At 44.6% G+C, this 19427-nt stretch overlaps 7 non-coding genes across 7 annotated transcripts; 5 read left to right on the top strand and 2 right to left on the bottom strand.

The window, feature by feature from the left end:
* Window positions 1-1133: 1133 nt before the first annotated feature.
* trnan-guu (transfer RNA asparagine (anticodon GUU)) lies at window positions 1134-1207 on the bottom strand. The gene has a single exon. It is a non-coding gene; the product is annotated as a tRNA-Asn (tRNA).
* A 128-nt stretch (window positions 1208-1335) lies between these two features.
* On the top strand, window positions 1336-1418 carry trnas-aga (transfer RNA serine (anticodon AGA)). Its single transcript has one exon. It is a non-coding gene; the product is annotated as a tRNA-Ser (tRNA).
* A 1906-nt stretch (window positions 1419-3324) lies between these two features.
* trnas-aga (transfer RNA serine (anticodon AGA)) lies at window positions 3325-3406 on the top strand. The gene has a single exon. It is a non-coding gene; the product is annotated as a tRNA-Ser (tRNA).
* A 1905-nt stretch (window positions 3407-5311) lies between these two features.
* On the top strand, window positions 5312-5393 carry trnas-aga (transfer RNA serine (anticodon AGA)). The gene has a single exon. It is a non-coding gene; the product is annotated as a tRNA-Ser (tRNA).
* Window positions 5394-7096: 1703 nt separating this feature from the next.
* Window positions 7097-7170, bottom strand: trnan-guu (transfer RNA asparagine (anticodon GUU)). Its single transcript has one exon. It is a non-coding gene; the product is annotated as a tRNA-Asn (tRNA).
* A 128-nt stretch (window positions 7171-7298) lies between these two features.
* On the top strand, window positions 7299-7380 carry trnas-aga (transfer RNA serine (anticodon AGA)). The gene has a single exon. It is a non-coding gene; the product is annotated as a tRNA-Ser (tRNA).
* A 1905-nt stretch (window positions 7381-9285) lies between these two features.
* trnas-aga (transfer RNA serine (anticodon AGA)) lies at window positions 9286-9367 on the top strand. The gene has a single exon. It is a non-coding gene; the product is annotated as a tRNA-Ser (tRNA).
* Window positions 9368-19427: the final 10060 nt, after the last annotated feature.

Raw genomic sequence — 19427 nt, 5'->3', positions numbered from 1 at the left:
TCCAAAGATACACAACCCTTACAATGAAGCAATTTCTCCTCATCTCAATCTTAAATGGCCGGCCCCTTATTCTGAAACTTTGACCCCTAGTTCGGGCTCCACAGCCAGGGTAAACAACCTCTCAGAATCCGCCCAGTCAAGCCATGAAAGAATTTATATGTTCTTCCTTCGTAGCGTCTGCTGAATTCATTTCACCACAGAAAACTATGTTTAGCTGGATGGACAACCAGCAGGAAAAACAATGCAGCCAAAGATTTATTCTCCAACCACATTCCCTGAGGCACGCGGCCATACAAAGGGACAAAAGCAGCACACAAGAGAAAAGGCGATTTGAATCCCGTTCGTAGTGTCGAATTTCCTCAATTTGACCGAACGCCATATGAAGCAACAATTTGAATCAGATATTGCATTTAATTTCAGTCGCAAAATGGTAAGCGATCACACACTGCAAACCGCACGCAAAAATAAAATCACAAGGCCCGTGCGAGGCACTAAACCGCATTCAAATACAGCAACCAAATCAGTTAGCGTCAAAGATTTTGTCATTAGAAATTCATACCTCTAGCATTTGGCTGAAAACAAGAGATTGCAGGGGCTGCTCGCTTCTCGGCCGCGGCGCTAGCGACAGCAACAAGTCATCCGGTCACAGCTGAGTCCTCCAACTTACTGGAACTGCATGTGACAGAGCAGTTCAATCCTCAGGCCCTGATTGGACACATTCAATGGGGGTGTTCTCGCGCCGCTCTATGTGATTGGTTGGTTGTTGTCATGTGATCAGGGTGCAGGGCGATGCAAGGAAGCTGCAGTTCTCTGGCAATTGTAATAGTTGCAAGCTTTCCATTCTAATCCATGTATGTGTAAACCTGAGGAAAGTGTAGAAAAGGGTTTTCAGAATGGATTATCCACTGTGGCCGATTTTCCTGCTGGATTTTAATGCAAGAACGCTGCACTTGGAGTATTGGTATAAGGGATGTAGAATATCCATGCTGCCTGGCAGAAGACTGATCGATGAAGCGATTGTTCCCATTGGAAACAGGAAGGCAGCAGCAGTATGCTCACCACTGTTCATTTCACGGAATCAAAGACTCCATTTTTAAACAATAGATGAGTTTGCAAAAATTAAAAGTTACTCACGTCTCTGGGTGGGCTCGAACCACCAACCTTTCAGTTAACAGCCGAACGCGCTGGCCCATTGCGCCACAAAGACAGACACGAAAATGTTTGCAATTGGAATTATTCCACATGAACCCATGTGATTATGTGCCAGAGTGTTCACAGCAGAGGCACCGATTTCGAAGCAAATGAGAAGCTGCGTGGGTCCAAACCACTGTCAGGGTAGTCGTGGCCGAGTGGTTAAGGCGATGGACTAGAAATCCATTGGGGATTTCCGCGCGTAGGTTCGAATCCTGCCGACTACGGCACCGAGGACGTCGTCCCAAATGATCGCTTTTTACTTAATTTGAACTGCTGCCTTTCGGTTCCTCTGCCGAGATTCAAAGCTGCAATCAAACAAAGTTTCAAGCAGAAAGTGTAACAAGCACTTCACCCCATTATGACATTACGAGAGGCCTAAGCCAAAGGAGAATACTACGTTATTTAACGCTCTTGGAACCGTCAAAGCAATTTTAACCGTCGAAAATATTTTATTTTGCAACCCATTGAAGAAAATGCACGTCTTCCTCACAGCCATCTTCCAGTTGATGCTGCTTCCTACTGCGATGCTTATTTAATGAACCAAGGCAGACGAGCCACAGTTCTCAACACCGCCGGCCTAAATCGCGACATTAGATCATAAGAAATAGGAGCAGGATTTGGCCATGCGGCCCTCGATCATGCTCCGCCATTCACTAAGATCATGGCTGATCCTCTACCTCAACTGAAAGTTACCGACCTTGCCCCATATACCTTGATTTCCGTAATGTACATATCCATCTCAGTTAGGAATGTACTCAACGACTGAACCACCACAGCCCTCTGCGTTAGAAAACTCCAAAGATACACAACCCTTACAATGAAGCAATTTCTCCTCATCTCAATCTTAAATGGCCGGCCCCTTATTCTGAAACTTTGACCCCTAGTTCGGGCTCCACAGCCAGGGTAAACAACCTCTCAGAATCCGCCCAGTCAAGCCATGAAAGAATTTATATGTTCTTCCTTCGTAGCGTCTGCTGAATTCATTTCACCACAGAAAACTATGTTTAGCTGGATGGACAACCAGCAGGAAAAACAATGCAGCCAAAGATTTATTCTCCAACCACATTCCCTGAGGCACGCGGCCATACAAAGGAACAAAAGCAGCACACAAGAGAAAAGGCGATTTGAATCCCGTTCGTAGTGTCGAATTTCCTCAATTTGTCCGAACGCCATATGAAGCAACAATTTGAATCAGATATTGCATTTAATTTCAGTCGCAAAATGTTAAGCGATCACACACTGCAAACCGCACGCAAAAAGAAAATCACAAGGCCCGTGCGAGGCACTAAACCGCATTCAAATACAGCAACCAAATCAGTTAGCGTCAAAGATTTTGTCATTAGAAATTCATACCTCTAGCATTTGGCTGAAAACAAGAGATTGCAGGGGCTGCTCGCTTCTCGGCCGCGGCGCTAGCGACAGCAACAAGTCATCCGGTCACAGCTGAGTCCTCCAACTTACTGGAACTGCATGTGACAGAGCAGTTCAATCCTCAGGCCCTGATTGGACACATTCAATGGGGGTGTTCTCGCGCCGCTCTATGTGATTGGTTGGTTGTTGTCATGTGATCAGGGTGCAGGGCGATGCAAGGAAGCTGCAGTTCTCTGGCAATTGTAATAGTTGCAAGCTTTCCATTCTAATCCATGTATGTGTAAACCTGAGGAAAGTGTAGAAAAGGGTTTTCAGAATGGATTATCCACTGTGGCCGATTTTCCTGCTGGATTTTAATGCAAGAACGCTGCACTTGGAGTATTGGTATAAGGGATGTAGAATATCCATGCTGCCTGGCAGAAGACTGATCGATGAAGCGATTGTTCCCATTGGAAACAGGAAGGCAGCAGCAGTATGCTCACCACTGTTCATTTCACGGAATCAAAGACTCCATTTTTAAACAATAGATGAGTTTGCAAAAATTAAAAGTTACTCACGTCTCTGGGTGGGCTCGAACCACCAACCTTTGCAGTTAACAGCCGAACGCGCTGGCCCATTGCGCCACAGAGACAGACACGAAAATGTTTGCAATTGGAATTATTCCACATGAACCCATGTGATTATGTGCCAGAGTGTTCACAGCAGAGGCACCGATTTCGAAGCAAATGAGAAGCTGCGTGGGTCCAAACCACTGTCAGGGTAGTCGTGGCCGAGTGGTTAAGGCGATGGACCAGAAATCCATTGGGGTTTGCCTGCGCAGGTTCGAATCCTGCCGACTACGGCACCGAGGACGTCGTCCCAAATGATCGCTTTTTACTTAATTTGAACTGCTGCCTTTCGGTTCCTCTGCCGAGATTCAAAGCTGCAATCAAACAAAGTTTCAAGCAGAAAGTGTAACAAGCACTTCACCCCATTATGACATTACGAGAGGCCTAAGGCAAAGGAGAATACTACGTTATTTAACGCTCTTGGAACCGTCAAAGCAATTTTAACCGTCGAAAATATTTTATTTTGCAACCCATTGAAGAAAATGCACGTCTTCCGCACAGCCATCTTCCAGTTGATGCTGCTTCCTACTGCGATGCTTATTTAATGAACTAAGGCAGACGAGCCACAGTTCTCAACACCGCCGGCCTAAATCGCTACATTAGATCATAAGAAATAGGAGCAGGATTTGGCCATGCGGCCCTCGATCATGCTCCGCCATTCACTAAGATCATGGCTGATCCTCTACCTCAACTGAAAGTTACCGACCTTGCCCCATATACCTTGATTTCCGTAATGTACATATCCATCTCAGTTAGGAATGTACTCAACGACTGAACCACCACAGCCCTCTGCGTTAGAAAACTCCAAAGATACACAACCCTTACAATGAAGCAATTTCTCCTCATCTCAATCTTAAATGGCCGGCCCCTTATTCTGAAACTTTGACCCCTAGTTCGGGCTCCACAGCCAGGGTAAACAACCTCTCAGAATCCGCCCAGTCAAGCCATGAAAGAATTTATATGTTCTTCCTTCGTAGCGTCTGCTGAATTCATTTCACCACAGAAAACTATGTTTAGCTGGATGGACAACCAGCAGGAAAAACAATGCAGCCAAAGATTTATTCTCCAACCACATTCCCTGAGGCACGCGGCCATACAAAGGAACAAAAGCAGCACACAAGAGAAAAGGCGATTTGAATCCCGTTCGTAGTGTCGAATTTCCTCAATTTGACCGAACGCCATATGAAGCAACAATTTGAATCAGATATTGCATTTAATTTCAGTCGCAAAATGTTAAGCGATCACACACTGCAAACCGCACGCAAAAAGAAAATCACAAGGCCCGTGCGAGGCACTAAACCGCATTCAAATACAGCAACCAAATCAGTTAGCGTCAAAGATTTTGTCATTAGAAATTCATACCTCTAGCATTTGGCTGAAAACAAGAGATTGCAGGGGCTGCTCGCTTCTCGGCCGCGGCGCTAGCGACAGCAACAAGTCATCCGGTCACAGCTGAGTCCTCCAACTTACTGGAACTGCATGTGACAGAGCAGTTCAATCCTCAGGCCCTGATTGGACACATTCAATGGGGGTGTTCTCGCGCCGCTCTATGTGATTGGTTGGTTGTTGTCATGTGATCAGGGTGCAGGGCGATGCAAGGAAGCTGCAGTTCTCTGGCAATTGTAATAGTTGCAAGCTTTCCATTCTAATCCATGTATGTGTAAACCTGAGGAAAGTGTAGAAAAGGGTTTTCAGAATGGATTATCCACTGTGGCCGATTTTCCTGCTGGATTTTAATGCAAGAACGCTGCACTTGGAGTATTGGTATAAGGGATGTAGAATATCCATGCTGCCTGGCAGAAGACTGATCGATGAAGCGATTGTTCCCATTGGAAACAGGAAGGCAGCAGCAGTATGCTCACCACTGTTCATTTCACGGAATCAAAGACTCCATTTTTAAACAATAGATGAGTTTGCAAAAATTAAAAGTTACTCACGTCTCTGGATGGGCTCGAACCACCAACCTTTCAGTTAACAGCCGAACGCGCTGGCCCATTGCACCACAGAGACAGACACGAAAATGTTTGCAATTGGAATTATTCCACATGAACCCATGTGATTATGTGCCAGAGTGTTCACAGCAGAGGCACCGATTTCGAAGCAAATGAGAAGCTGCGTGGGTCCAAACCACTGTCAGGGTAGTCGTGGCCGAGTGGTTAAGGCGATAGACTAGAAATCCATTGGGGTTTCCCCGTGCAGGTTCGAATCCTGCCGACTACGGCACCGAGAACGTCGTCCCAAATGATCGCTTTTTACTTAATTTGAACTGCTGCCTTTCGGTTCCTCTGCCGAGATTCAAAGCTGCAATCAAACAAAGTTTCAAGCAGAAAGTGTAACAAGCACTTCACCCCATTATGACATTACGAGAGGCCTAAGCCAAAGGAGAATACTACGTTATTTAACGCTCTTGGAACCGTCAAAGCAATTTTAACCGTCGAAAATATTTTATTTTGCAACCCATTGAAGAAAATGCACGTCTTCCGCGCAGCCATCTTCCAGTTGATGCTGCTTCCTACTGCGATGCTTATTTAATGAACTAAGGCAGACGAGCCACAGTTCTCAACACCGCCGGCCTAAATCGCTACATTAGATCATAAGAAATAGGAGCAGGATTTGGCCATGCGGCCCTCGATCATGCTCCGCCATTCACTAAGATCATGGCTGATCCTCTACCTCAACTGAAAGTTACCGACCTTGCCCCATATACCTTGATTTCCGTAATGTACATATCCATCTCAGTTAGGAATGTACTCAACGACTGAACCACCACAGCCCTCTGCGTTAGAAAACTCCAAAGATACACAACCCTTACAATGAAGCAATTTCTCCTCATCTCAATCTTAAATGGCCGGCCCCTTATTCTGAAACTTTGACCCCTAGTTCGGGCTCCACAGCCAGGGTAAACAACCTCTCAGAATCCGCCCAGTCAAGCCATGAAAGAATTTATATGTTCTTCCTTCGTAGCGTCTGCTGAATTCATTTCACCACAGAAAACTATGTTTAGCTGGATGGACAACCAGCAGGAAAAACAATGCAGCCAAAGATTTATTCTCCAACCACATTCCCTGAGGCACGCGGCCATACAAAGGGACAAAAGCAGCACACAAGAGAAAAGGCTATTTGAATCCCGTTCGTAGTGTCGAATTTCCTCAATTTGACCGAACGCCATATGAAGCAACAATTTGAATCAGATATTGCATTTAATTTCAGTCGCAAAATGTTAAGCGATCACACACTGCAAACCGCACGCAAAAAGAAAATCACAAGGCCCGTGCGAGGCACTAAACCGCATTCAAATACAGCAACCAAATCAGTTAGCGTCAAAGATTTTGTCATTAGAAATTCATACCTCTAGCATTTGGCTGAAAACAAGAGATTGCAGGGGCTGCTCGCTTCTCGGCCGCGGCGCTAGCGACAGCAACAAGTCATCCGGTCACAGCTGAGTCCTCCAACTTACTGGAACTGCATGTGACAGAGCAGTTCAATCCTCAGGCCCTGATTGGACACATTCAATGGGGGTGTTCTCGCGCCGCTCTATGTGATTGGTTGGTTGTTGTCATGTGATCAGGGTGCAGGGCGATGCAAGGAAGCTGCAGTTCTCTGGCAATTGTAATAGTTGCAAGCTTTCCATTCTAATCCATGTATGTGTAAACCTGAGGAAAGTGTAGAAAAGGGTTTTCAGAATGGATTATCCACTGTGGCCGATTTTCCTGCTGGATTTTAATGCAAGAACGCTGCACTTGGAGTATTGGTATAAGGGATGTAGAATATCCATGCTGCCTGGCAGAAGACTGATCGATGAAGCGATTGTTCCCATTGGAAACAGGAAGGCAGCAGCAGTATGCTCACCACTGTTCATTTCACAGAATCAAAGACTCCATTTTTAAACAATAGATGAGTTTGCAAAAATTAAAAGTTACTCACGTCTCTGGGTGGGCTCGAACCACCAACCTTTCAGTTAACAGCCGAACGCGCTGGCCCATTGCACCACAGAGACAGACACGAAAATGTTTGCAATTGGAATTATTCCACATGAACCCATGTGATTATGTGCCAGAGTGTTCACAGCAGAGGCACCGATTTCGAAGCAAATGAGAAGCTGCGTGGGTCCAAACCACTGTCAGGGTAGTCGTGGCCGAGTGGTTAAGGCGATGGACTAGAAATCCATTGGGGTTTCCCCGTGCAGGTTCGAATCCTGCCGACTACGGCACCGAGGACGTCGTCCCAAATGATCGCTTTTTACTTAATTTGAACTGCTGCCTTTCGGTTCCTCTGCCGAGATTCAAAGCTGCAATCAAACAAAGTTTCAAGCAGAAAGTGTAACAAGCACTTCACCCCATTATGACATTACGAGAGGCCTAAGCCAAAGGAGAATACTACGTTATTTAATGCTCTTGGAACCGTCAAAGCAATTTTAACCGTCGAAAATATTTTATTTTGCAACCCATTGAAGAAAATGCACGTCTTCAGCGCAGCCATCTTCCAGTTGATGCTGCTTCCTACTGCGATGCTTATTTAATGAACTAAGGCAGACGAGCCACAGTTCTCAACACCGCCGGCCTAAATCGCTACATTAGATCATAAGAAATAGGAGCAGGATTTGGCCATGCGGCCCTCGATCATGCTCCGCCATTCACTAAGATCATGGCTGATCCTCTACCTCAACTGAAAGTTACCGACCTTGCCCCATATACCTTGATTTCCGTAATGTACATATCCATCTCAGTTAGGAATGTACTCAACGACTGAACCACCACAGCCCTCTGCGTTAGAAAACTCCAAAGATACACAACCCTTACAATGAAGCAATTTCTCCTCATCTTAATCTTAAATGGCCGGCCCCTTATTCTGGAACTTTGACCCCTAGTTCGGGCTCCACAGCCAGGGTAAACAACCTCTCAGAATCCGCCCAGTCAAGCCATGAAATAATTTATATGTTCTTCCTTCGTAGCGTCTGCTGAATTCATTTCACCACAGAAAACTATGTTTAGCTGGATGGACAACCAGCAGGAAAAACAATGCAGCCAAAGATTTATTCTCCAACCACATTCCCTGAGGCACGCGGCCATACAAAGGGACAAAAGCAGCACACAAGAGAAAAGGCGATTTGAATCCCGTTCGTAGTGTCGAATTTCCTCAATTTGACCAAACGCCATATGAAGCAACAATTTGAATCAGATATTGCATTTAATTTCAGTCGCAAAATGTTAAGCGATCACACACTGCAAACCGCACGCAAAAAGAAAATCACAAGGCCCGTGCGAGGCACTAAACCGCATTCAAATACAGCAACCAAATCAGTTAGCGTCAAAGATTTTGTCATTAGAAATTCATACCTCTAGCATTTGGCTGAAAACAAGAGATTGCAGGGGCTGCTCGCTTCTCGGCCGCGGCGCTAGCGACAGCAACAAGTCATCCGGTCACAGCTGAGTCCTCCAACTTACTGGAACTGCATGTGACAGAGCAGTTCAATCCTCAGGCCCTGATTGGACACATTCAATGGGGGTGTTCTCGCGCCGCTCTATGTGATTGGTTGGTTGTTTTCATGTGATCAGGGTGCAGGGCGATGCAAGGAAGCTGCAGTTCTCTGGCAATTGTAATAGTTGCAAGCTTTCCATTCTAATCCATGTATGTGTAAACCTGAGGAAAGTGTAGAAAAGGGTTTTCAGAATGGATGATCCACTGTGGCCGATTTTCCTGCTGGATTTTAATGCAAGAACGCTGCACTTGGAGTATTGGTATAAGGGATGTAGAATATCCATGCTGCCTGGCAGAAGACTGATCGATGAAGCGATTGTTCCCATTGGAAACAGGAAGGCAGCAGCAGTATGCTCACCACTGTTCATTTCACGGAATCAAAGACTCCATTTTTAAACAATAGATGAGTTTGCAAAAATTAAAAGTTACTCACGTCTCTGGGTGGGCTCGAACCACCAACCTTTCAGTTAACAGCCGAACACGCTGGCCCATTGCGGCACAGAGACAGACACGAAAATGTTTGCAATTGGAATTATTCCACATGAACCCATGTGATTATGTGCCAGAGTGTTCACAGCAGAGGCACCGATTTCGAAGCAAATGAGAAGCTGCGTGGGTCCAAACCACTGTCAGGGTAGTCGTGGCCGAGTGGTTAAGGCGATGGACTAGAAATCCATTGGGGTTTCCCCGCGCAGCTTCGAATCCTGCCGACTACGGCACTGAGGACGTCGTCCCAAATGATCGCTTTTTACTTAATTTGAACTGCTGCCTTTCGGTTCCTCTGCCGAGATTCAAAGCTGCAATCAAACAAAGTTTCAAGCAGAAAGTGTAACAAGCACTTCACCCCATTATGACATTACGAGAGGCCTAAGCCAAAGGAGAATACTACGTTATTTAACGCTCTTGGAACCGTCAAAGCAATTTTAACCGTCGAAAATATTTTATTTTGCAACCCATTGAAGAAAATGGACGACTTCCCCGCAGCCATCTTCCAGTTGATGCTGCTTCCTACTATGATGCTTATTTAATGGACTAAGGCAGACGAGCCACAGTTCTCAACACCGCCGGCCTAAATCGGTACATTAGATCATCAGAAATAGGAGCAGGATTTGGCCATGCGGCCCTCGATCATGCTCCGCCATTCAATAAGATCATGGCTGATCCTCTACCTCAACTGAAAATTGCCGACCAAGCCCCATATACCTTGATTTCCGTAATGTACATATCCATTTCAGTTAGGAATGTACTCAACGACTGAACCACCACAGCCCTCTGCGTTAGAAAACTCCAAAGATACACAACCCTTACAATGAAGCAATTTCTCCTCATCTCAATCTTAAATGGCCGGCCCCTTATTCTGACACTTTGACCCCTAGTTCGGGCTCCACAGCCAGGGTAAACAACCTCTCAGAATTCGCCCAGTCAAGCCATGAAAGAATATATATGTTCTTCCATCGTACCGTCTGCTGAATTCATTTCACCACAGAAAACTATGTTTAGCTGGATGGACAACCAGCAGGAAAAACAATGCAGCCAAAGATTTATTCTCCAACCACATTCCCTGAGGCACGCGGCCATACAAAGGGACAAAAGCAGCACACAAGAGAAAAGGCGATTCGAACCCCGTTCGTAGTGTCGAATTTCCTCAATTTGACCGAACGCCATATGAAGCAACAATTTGAATCAGATATTGCATTTAATTTCAGTCGCAAAATGTTAAGCGATCACACACTGCAAACCGTACGCAAAAAGAAAATCACAAGGCCCGTGCGAGGCACTAAACCGCATTCAAATACAGCAACCAAATCAGTTAGCGTCAAAGATTTTGTCATTAGAAATTCATACCTCTGGCATTTGGCTGAAAACAAGAGATTGCAGGGGCTGCTCGCTTCTCGGCCGCGGCGCAAGCGACAGCAACAAGTCATCCGCTCACATCTGAGTCCTTCAACGTACTGGAACTGCATGTGACAGAGCAGTTCAATCCTCAGGCCCTGATTGGGCACATTCAATGGGGGTGTTCTCGCGCCGCTCTTTGTGATTGGTTGGTTGTTGTCATGTGATCAGGGTGCGGAGCGATGCAAGGAAGCTGCAGTTCTCTGGCAATTGTAATCGTTGCAAGCTTTCCATTCTAATCCATGTATGTGTAAACCTGAGGAAAGTGTAGAAAATGATGTTCAGAATGGATAATCTACTGTCGCCGATTTTCCAGGTGGATTTTAATGGCAAGAAAGCCGCACTTGGAATATTGGTAAAAGGGAAGTAGATTATCCAAGGTGCCAGGCATGAGACTGATCGCTGAAGCGATTGTTCCCATTGGAAGCAAGAAGGCAGCAGCAGTATGCTCACCACTGTTCATTTCACGGAAACAAGAACTCCATTTTTATACAATAGATAATAGGAAATATTTGCTCTCACAATCACAAGTTCCTCAGACTAATGGAATGAAAAACAAAGCTCACCCTCATCCTGAACAGACAGTCCAGCTCGCCAGTTGTGTATTTTCTGCTATCGTTGTCTTAAAGTAACGTTCCCTGTGTAGATTGGACAGGTTGATAATATATTCAGAGAATCACAGAAACCCCACAGTGCAGATAAAGGCCATTTCGTCCCATTGAGCCCGCACCGACACATATCCCACTCTATCCCTGTAACCCCACGTATTTAATCCCCCTAATATTAAGGATCAATTTATCATAGCCAATCTACCTGACCCGCACATCTTTTGGACTGGGGGAGAAAACCGGAGCACCCGGAGAAAACCCACACAAACACTGGCAGAATGTGCAAACTCTGCACAGACAGTCACGTGATGCCGCATTCGAACCTGGATTACCTTGCGCTGGGAGGCAACAGGTGCTAACCAATATGCAACCGTGCTGCCATGGTTATTGTTATTCTTGTTATATTAAACGGATTGGAGCACAGGAGCAGATGAGATGCGCTTTTCAACAGGGAAGTCTGTCAGGGCAAACGGGGAAGTGGCTGTGAGATGGTGATTGCGAGAGTGGCAGCATGAGTGGCGCGGTCGATAGATTTTTAGGACTGGTAAAAATGTTTAACCGAGACCTCAGATTCTGGAACGCCGAAAACAACATTTTGCAGAAAACAACATTTGGAAATGCGGGGAAGTGAATCCAGAATTTACATACATGCGAAGCATATACTCTACCACTGAGCTATATCCCCTATTGGTACCATGCTGTAATGCAGTGCAGAAGACCTGGCAACCTTTTCTTTCTGATCTCCCTGTGTTTTCTCAGTATGTGCTGAAGAAGGAGCACCTGAAGCAACTGTGGGTGAAGAGAAGAATTCTGGCATCGTCAGGAACAGTGGAAGGGGAAATGAGAAGGACGTCTTCTGGAAATATTTGGCCTCGTCCCTATAGGAAAAATAGTAGACTGAGAGTAGAGCGCATGTAGTCCTTTAACATTATGGAGGAGTTAAAGTCATAGACTGTCATGCCTGTGCCGGCTCTTCGAAAGAACTGTCAAATTTCATCCCACACCCCAGCGCTTTTCCCACAAGCCTGCAGATTATTGCAGTTCAAAAACATGTCCAATTGCCTTTTGAGATTGCTTTGAATCTGACTCCACTACCATTTTAGGTAATGTGTTCCTGCACTTAACAAGCGCCTGCGCGCCAGTATATATTACATCTATTATCTCTGGTTACCTTTCCAATTGTCAGAGGAAATAGTTTTCCTACTTGACCTATCACACCACTTCAAGTTTTTGAAAATCTCTACCGTTTCTGCTTTAAGGAGAACAATCCCAGGTTCTCCAATCTCTCCACATAACTTGGTACCATTCTAGAAATCTGCTCTGCACCCTCTCCAAGGCCTAGCCATCCTTCCCAAAGTGTATGCCATAATTGAACACAATAGTCCCGCTGAGGGTAACCAGTGTTTTAGGAAGATTTAGCATAACTTCTTTAGTTTTCTTCTCTATTCCTCTATTGATAAAGCCAAGGTTCCCATGTGCTTTTTAACAGCCGTGTCCTGCCAGCATCAAAGATTTGTGCACATACACCGCCGGGTCTCTCTGTTCATGCACCCGTCTGAAATTCTACCATTTCGTTGATTTTGCCTCTCCTCCTTCGTCCTAACAAAATATATTACGTCACACTTCTCTGCGTTAACTTCCATCTGCCATGTTTTTTCCCTTCCTTCTTGAAGGCGATCAGAGAGTCAGCTCCCACAACACCGGAGTGCAACGCATTACTGCTCTCTGGAAAAATAAAACCGCCTAAAATCCAGTCTATTTCTCCCTCTGTGTCAGCTTGAGAATATATTCGTGATATAATAAACGGAATGGAGTGCAGGAGCAGAGGGGAGGTGCTGTTCAACCGGGAAGTTTAGAAGTGCGAACAGGGAAGCGGCGGTGAGATGGTGGCAGCAAGGAGCAACAAAATTGTAAGAAGTGCTGGAATCTGAGTAAGTGAGATACAGCGCACGTGGAGACGTGTGCGTGAACAGAAATGATAGCGTCGAAAGTTTAAGAAGCGATATAGATATTGGCAAAACTGTCCGGCCTGCATAGAAGAACGCTTTCTGTGAAACGAAATTTATAAATTCAACCATAACTGGCAGCGGTGGGATTCTGAACCGCGCCTCCGAAGAAACAGAAACCTAAATCCAACGCCTTAGACCGCTCGGCCACGCTACCACAGCAATCGGCTGAGGAATCTGAAAATAGTAACTGGTGAATGAAATGAGGCTTGGTCTTTTAAATAAAAGGGGAAACAAAAGGAAATTAAATTCGTGGTCGGCAACTCTCTTCTGATGCAACCCACTGTGTTGCAAGGCTGTGTTGTTGCGAATAAAGTTATTTGAAAGTTGTGTGACAGGTTCTTGTTTTTACTGCAAGAAGGAAGTTGTTGTAAGTAAAGCGTAAAGTGTGATAAATAAAACCTGACGCACTGAGCCTGAAATATTTCGTAATTATGAGGAGAGAACAATAGGAAAAGTTTGCCCAGCGAATCACAACTTCCTCAGACTAATGGTATGAAAAACACATCTGACTCACATCCTGAAGTCAGAGTCCAGATCCCACCCACCCTTTTTTTTACAGAATGGATCTTCTCTGAACCATGTCTTAATGTAACTTTCACTGTCTGGATAGGTTAGATTGAACAAAAGATACTCGTGTTACATTAATCGGATTGGAGCACAGGAGCAAATGGGAGGGGCTGTTGAAGCGGCAAGATTGGAAGGGCGAACGGGGAAACGACGGAGAGATGGTGGGTGCGGTCGGTAGATTGTAAGAAATGGAAGAAACAAAATTGTAAAAGTGGCGCATTTCTGAATAAGTGAGAGGCAGCAAGTGTGGAGACGAGTGAGTGAACGAGCTGAATTCAGTTGGTTGGGTGGCGGTGTTTGTAGTGTTCGGGACGCTGTTCAGGCCAATTATGGGGCAGAGGAAATTCTGCAATCAGATCTATCTGCCAATAACAACTGAAGGAAAATGTGACATAATACTGAACAAAACCACCATGCCTGCACGGTTTACGGCTGTTGGCCCAGCGACGAAATTTACGAATGCCGCAATATCAGGCAGTAGTGGGATTCGACCCCTCGCTCCCGTAAGAGATTGGAATCTTGATCCAGCGCCTTAGACCGCTCGGCCACGCTACCACATCAAAGCTATCTGGAATCTGAAACTAGTGACTGGTGATTGAAAAGTGGCTTGGTCTTGTCAGTAAAAGGGGAAACAAAAGGAAATTAAATTCGTGATTGGCAAACTCTCTTCTGATGCAACCCACTAGATCAGAATGAAGCTACCTGTTCACAGGGCAACACTGACAAATAGATCTTTGTTGGAACACACCCTTTGTAAATTTAATTAATAATTTATCCCTGTTGTGTATTGCAAGCAGGAAGTTGTTGTAAGTAAAGTGTGATAAAATCAGTGCGATTTGATTGTGTGTAGCAAAAGAGGTTTTTATTGTTGGTGTAAATAAGAATGCTAATAGCAGAGGATGGTTTTGGTCCATCGATCACTGGGTTACGGGCCCAGCACGCTTCCGCTGCACCACTCTGCTGTCGGCTGGTACAGACTGCCGGCTGGTGTTCAGTTTCCGATGCCCCACGGTGCTGTGTGTTAGCGAGACAAATTTCAGCTTCCAGGCTGTGTTGAAAGCCACAGCATGGCCGTCAAACAGCCCAGAGACCCGGACCCCGCAGCACGCGTGTTGGCAGGCTCACATGGCTGCGTAATTTCACAAGGGCACTCAGTATTACTCCACCGACAATGGGACAGACACAAAATGACACACAGAAAACTAGCAAGGGTCTTTCTCGCCACACAAAGGGAGGGATAGAGAAATACACTGAATAAACAAGAGAGAGAGAGAGAGAGACACAGACCGAATAACACAAGGGAGAGACAGAGACTGAGGGAAATCCGAGATTCGAGAGAAACAGAGAGGGTTTGTAGACAGACAGGGAAACGGAGACTGAGATGACGAGATAGACTTGCATGAAGGTGCTTTCTGCTGTGTAATGAAATTCCCTGTTGTGTAAAGATGTTCCCCGTTATATAAAGTTGTTCACTGTTGCGTAAAGATGTTCTCTGTTGTGTAAAGGTTTTCCCTGTTGTTTAGAGATGCTGTCTGCTTTGTAAAGATGTCCGATATTGAGTAATGTGTTTCCTGTTATGTAAAGGTTCTCCGTGTTGTGCAACGGTGTTCCGTCTTGTGTGAAGGTATTCCTTGTTGTGTAAAGGCCTAAGACCACCATCTGGTGCTGGAGAGGCGGCGCTGCAGGAATGCGTTGAGAGAAAGGGGAAGGCCAAGGCTGCTCCAAGTTTGCAGCATTTGCAGCGTATGTTGGTGTGAATAACGTGATTAGAAAGTTGTGTGGCAGATTCTTGTGTTTATGTCAGTTGTACTATAGCTAAGCTTCGACCTTGTATATCACTTGGTCCACTTGTAGCTTACATCAATCGGCATAGTCGGCAGGATTGTAGACACTGGCCGATCCCACACGAAAGTTGAGCTAGAAAGGATGAGTACATTTAAATTACCACCCATAAATTGGAAAGCTCACAACGTCCTGTGAGAATCGGTAGGTCTGCGATTAAAAGCACATAGGTAGACAGACTCGAGAAAGGGGTGCAGTCTGATAAGCTGGGAAGGTGCAAAATCCACTAAGCCGGGGAGGCAGCAAAATCCTCTAAGCCGCGGAGGGGGCAAAACCCTTTCGGTCGGATAGGTGGCTAAATGGCCGGTAAAGTCCTATGAATATTGAATCCTTGGGAGTCATGGGGTGATCGACATGGACAAGGATGGCTGCCTATCCCAAACACCTAGCATGAGCCCGAATTAAGAGGACATAGTCCCACGTGATGGCCAGGATCATGTAGATGTAGGGAACTAAACACACAACAGAACCGTGATCCCGTGATGAGTGAGTGCGGAAAATAATTGTGTGTGGGTGAATGATAGAGTGACATAAGAACCATTGAGAAGTAGGTCAGAAGTTATATAGAATGCCTCAAAAGGATGCAGAGATAGAGGAGGAGGGACTATCCCCTTGGGGAGATCCTGACTCCATCACTCACTATTTAGCGGACAAAGATCAAAAACTTATCGAAACTATGAAAAAAAAGGTGGGATCCCGAAGACAGTGCAGAGAGCCAAAGGGCTTGGTGGAGAGGACAAACCAAAGATAAAGAGGGAAAAGGGTGAATGGGGAATCTTAGTTTGTTACCAGAAACAACGTAAGGAATTGAAACAGAAGGAAGAGATAAAGAAGTAAAAAGATATAATTTGCAGGCTAACGAATCTGAAAACTCAGCAAAGGAAGGGGAAAAAACACGGATTTGGAAAGCCAGGCAAAGCTGCTGAGTCACTGATTTAAAAAGGGGGAAAAAAAAGAACGACTTAAATTTTTACCGACATGGAAGTTATTAACGTCTGTGCCGAGTCAAATAAAACCCAAGATTGCTGAGTGAAAGGAACCTTAAACAAATGCTGGAATTTCACTTTGTATGCAAGTGTGTGTTAAAGTGTGACATTTTTTCAGACTGAATTTTTTAGAAGATACTGTATTTCCTTGTCCGAAAGTCTGTCTTTAAATGAAAGATTCTGTTATGAGTGTTTTAGCCCCACCCACTTCTCTATTAAAAACGTTTAAAACTTTTGTCTTGTCTTGGATTTTGGAAGTTTTAAGACTGCGTCAATAAGATTGTGACCCCAGAATTGAAAAAAACTACTACAATTTAAGTTAAGCTTGTGTGTTAAAAACTGAGAAGAACAAAAAAAGTTTGATTAAGAAAAGATTAAATTTCAGTCGAAGGTTTAACCTTGGAGTTGCGGCTGCTATGGTGAAAACTTCTAAAGCAGTTTGATTTGCTTAAATGTGAAAAATTAATTTTTCTCCAGTTATATTCAATATTTTTTTACAGTATTTTGGAAAGACATCTGAAGAAAGGACAATAAGAAATATGACGTAATTTACTGTTTTCTGCAAAAATGTGCTATTTTGTTCTTTTTATCTGTTCACTGTTTTACAAAAGATAAGTTTCAGCCTTGAAGTTACAGTTGTCAATGTGCCTGGAAGAAAATGAATTTGAATATTTACAATGCATACGTGATTGCTTCTTTGTTAAAAAAGGTTTCTTTCTTTCTTTTCCAAGTGATACTGATTGGTAAAATAAAATTGATCTGGATCAAATTGGAGTTATGAGGATAATTAAACTATTAATACCAGACTTTCATTGTGGCCAGGGTGAAATTCTAATTGGTATAAATTGGTGTAGTCCGAATTGAATAAGATAACTCCAGTTTGCAAGAACATCCGATATTGGCAGGTCCCGCTACAATACTTAATTGACTACGGTACTGGAAACCCCACAGAATGTGGGACTAAAGGTAAACTCTGGAAAGATACAGGTAGGGAAGGATGGAGTAATCTACCTAGGATACAAAGTATAATAAATTAAAACACACAAGAAGATTACTGACCAACACCAACAGGGCAATGCATGGGCAGCCAGGGCAGTCAAGCGGGCAGCTGAGAAAGGGAATCTGACCAATGAAGCCCAAGTGTTCGTGTTTAGTTAAAGTGTGAAAACACAACTGTCTATTTCGATCAGGAAAGTTTTCTTTAATTTATGTGAAGTGACGCAATTGCAATTGCGTGCAGCTGAAAATGTTTCGCTCCAGCTTCTTAAAAATCTGCAAAGGAGTTAACCCTTTCCACAGACAGCTGTTTAAGTTCACCAAGCAACAACTTTAGTATGAACTATAAAGATATTGGACATTATTAAATTTAAGTTTCTTAATTTTAAGCTGGTATTGCCCCAGTGACAGAAGGAAAATTATGATCTGATAAATTAACCCCTTAGGCTCTAAGAAGAGTCACAATGGATTATCTTCTTTCTTTTGTTATATGGAAGTTATCTTGTAAACTTATTGCTGCAACACCTCAAATGGCAGGAAGGCTGCTTGGGAGGCTGTCCTGTTAGCCAAAGATAAATCTATACAGATAGTTAGACATGAGCCAGAACACCACATCTATGATAGGAATGGAAGGAGAGGAACACTGTTGCACCTGTGAAGAGGAACTAGAATATGCAGACAGGATCAAGGAATTACCTTTGACGGAAACGGACTTACAGCTATATGTGGATGGGTCTCCTAAATATGTTAACGGAACACCACAAACAGGTTGGGCTGTGGTGATGGGAAACGGCACCATCCAGAGGGAAGGAAGACTACCAGGGGATAGTTCAGCACAAGGTGCCGAGTTAACGGCATTGACAGAGGCATTAAAATTAGCAGCAGGAAAACGGGTGAATATCTATACCAATAGTCGCTATGTTAATGGCATAGTACATGCTTATATGGCTGCCTGGAGTAGATGGGGTACATCGCCTGGGGGGCAAACACTTACTGCATGAGGGCTTAGTAAAGAGATTGGTACCCAACGCGGGGCTCACCACGGAAACGGCGGTAGTGAAGGTTAAATACCACCAGCGGGGGAATTCCCCCACAGAGAAGGGAAACAGAGCCGCCAATCCTGCAGCCAGAAATGTGGTACAGCAACAGATTGCAGCGGTAAACAAGAGTGAAACAGAACCAGAAATGCAAATAGACATAGCCGCTATTATTGCATTACCAGAGGATATAGACATAATTACATAAGGAAGTCTCCTAGGAGGAGAAGCAGCTGTGGGAACGAAGGGGTGCAAGGGAAAGGGCGGGGGGAATATGGAGGAAAGAGCAGCAAATATGTACACCAAGCTGTATACAACAAGAATGGATGAAAATGTACCATGCTAGACAACACACAGATATATCCAATATGTTAAACAACCTCCAGCGATGAAACAAGCTGTGGGCAGATTCTTTAGACACTGCCGCATATGTGCACAGCATAACATAGGGTAACCTGTCAATGTAAAGTGTGCACATCAGCCAAGACCAGGAGGCCCATGGGAAAAGTTGCAGATGGACTTTACTGGACCTCTACCAAAATCAAAGGGACAAATATACTGCTTGGTAATAATAGATCAATTTAGTAGATGGGTTGAATCATTCGCCACTAGAGATTGTACAGAAACAACAGTAGCACGAATAATGGCAGAGCAGGTAGTACCACGATGGGGGGTCCCGCTGCAGATTGATTCAGACCAGGGAACACACTTTACAGGGAAGGTTATAAAGGAAACATGCACATTATTAGGTATCAGACAAAGGTTCCACACACCATACCACCCTCAGAGTTCAAGGATGGTGGAAAGGATGAATCGAACTTTCAAATTATCCTTCGAT

The sequence above is a fragment of the Somniosus microcephalus genome, unplaced genomic scaffold (genome assembly GCF_052327205.1).
Source record: "Somniosus microcephalus isolate GS21.2 unplaced genomic scaffold, FLI_Smic_1.0 unresolved_chr9, whole genome shotgun sequence".
Classification (NCBI taxonomy): domain Eukaryota; kingdom Metazoa; phylum Chordata; class Chondrichthyes; order Squaliformes; family Somniosidae; genus Somniosus; species Somniosus microcephalus.
This window is presented reverse-complemented; position numbering and strand designations above follow the sequence as displayed.